This window comes from Pteropus alecto, unplaced genomic scaffold, assembly GCF_000325575.1.
Source record: "Pteropus alecto unplaced genomic scaffold, ASM32557v1 scaffold45, whole genome shotgun sequence".
Classification (NCBI taxonomy): Eukaryota; Metazoa; Chordata; class Mammalia; order Chiroptera; family Pteropodidae; genus Pteropus; species Pteropus alecto.
In genome coordinates, this window is record NW_006442491.1 from 1,226,428 (window position 1) to 1,228,534 (window position 2,107).

General features: G+C 38.3%; 1 pseudogene; it reads left to right on the forward strand.

Annotated features, from left to right (window-relative positions):
• The first annotated feature begins 1,558 nt into the window (after window positions 1-1,558).
• Window positions 1,559-1,677, forward strand: LOC112471127 (annotated as a pseudogene).
• The last annotated feature ends 430 nt before the right edge of the window (window positions 1,678-2,107 follow it).

Sequence of the window (2,107 nt, forward strand, 5' to 3'; positions counted from 1 at the left end):
CTTATTATGCTTGCAAGATGCTTCTCAGCAACAACCATGAGAGAACTTTAAAAAAAAAAAAAGATTTATTACTTACAGGTTCTAGAGGGTACACAGCATGCTCAGGGCCACACAGAGAGGTCACAGAGAGAAAAAGAGGGTGGACCTGGTGTTCTGCTTTTATTGGGTTCGGGGTGGAGTGTCTAGGGTTTTGTGGGTTCACTCTTTATTGGTAAATTTAAAACATAAGGGAAAATATGGTGTGGGAAGGGAGAAGCAGTGTCACTCAAGTGATCAGGATCTATATCACCAGGGCTTTCTAAAAGGGGAAATACATGGGGAAAGTGGGGGCTTTTTATCTTGCTGTGTAGGGGCAACATGTTTATTCAAGACGGATGTCTTTGAAATGGATGCCTGAGCAATCAAAAGCTTAATGTCAGGCACTTATATTACAATCAAAAAAGCTAATTGTTGAACACTTGCACTATGTACCTACTAGATAATGACTATTCTCATTTAAATATCACAAAATTTATATTAAAAATAACAGATGAAACCCTCCCATTTTATGAAGCAGTAGAAGGAGAACCTTTTAGTCTAGGAAATGGAAGGAGAGAGTTGGGCTAGTTTAAATGTCCCATCTTAATTTTTAGATGGTTCAGACACTTCAGAACTTGCAGCTTATACTAAATTCAGCTTTTTAATTAACCAGCTACCTTGCTTTCCCCCTTCTCTCATTCTGCTATAGGTAATTCCATTAGACAATGTCAGTTGACAATGTGCCATGTACAAGTCATGGCTCTGGGTGCAGATAACTCAGAGAACCATTGCAAGAAGTTGGACTCTGTTCTACCAACATGTGCTCCCAAGATTCTCTTCTTTGGGCTAAACTTTTCATGGAGTCTGACATGGAAACTTCTGGAAAGGAAGAAGTCTCCTCAGGGGAGTTTAGGTCAGCCTTGGTTGAATAGATCCAAGGGCCATGGTGGCCTTTTCAGCAATGAATAAAGTGGTCAAAGTGTTGGTTGGAACCACCTGCAGCTTAGTCTGGAAACAAGTGGAGGCCACCCAATCTAAATAACTGAGCATCAGGCTCCATTTGTGGTGTATAACCAACTTATTATCCTAGAGATGATTTAACATTAAGGGACCCAAACCATATTTAGAGGAGGAGAAGTTATCAATTGCCTAAAGGGGAGATAGCATAAGAGGTCTGCTTTTATTTGCCTCTCTGAGCTGTTTGCTTCATCTGTCTTGTTTACCCTTGACCTTCTCTTTGAGCCCCATTGACATCAAGCCTTAGACAAATTTGAAAAATTAACAAGAAAAACTGAGGTTGGGAAAAGCAGAGGCAAATGACCATATCACAAAACTTCAAATATGGCAAGAGCACAGCTGATGGCACTGGTACATAAAAGTTACTTCCCAGATCAAATAACACCCAGGGTTTAGTGCTCAGTGCAACTCCCACATGGTAAAGTGTAAAAGGGCCCCATGTCTGGAGTTGTTTTCTAAACTAATAAATTATACATCTTGGAGGAAAGCAAGTGGTGCTCTTTTTTTAATTAAATGTATTAGAGTCTATGGCCATGCTACCCTGAACAAGCCCAATCGCATCTGATCTCGGAAGCTAAGCGGGATCAGGCCTGGTTAGTACTTGGATGGGAGACCACCTAGGAAGATCAGGTGCTATAGGCGAAATAAATAAATAAATAAATAAATAAATAAATAAATAAATAAATAAGAAATTGTAAGCTGACAAGTTTCTTGCAATCTGCGAGGCCTAAAAAAATAATTAAAAAATGTATTAGAGTGACATTAGTTAATAAAATTATATAGGTTTCAACTGTACAATTCAATAATATATCATATATATATTGCATTGAGTGTTCACGAAAGTTAAATTTCATTCTGTCATTATGTATTTGACCCCCTTAACCTTTATGTACCTTCTCCCTTCCCTCCTTTCCCTTTGGTAATCACTAAACTATTGTCCGTGTCTACGAGTTTCTCTTTGTCTATTGCTTTCAGTTTCATATTCTACATATGAGTGAAATCATATGGTTTTCAACTTTTTCTATCTGTCTTATTTCACTTAGCATGACAATCTCAAGATCCATCCATGTTG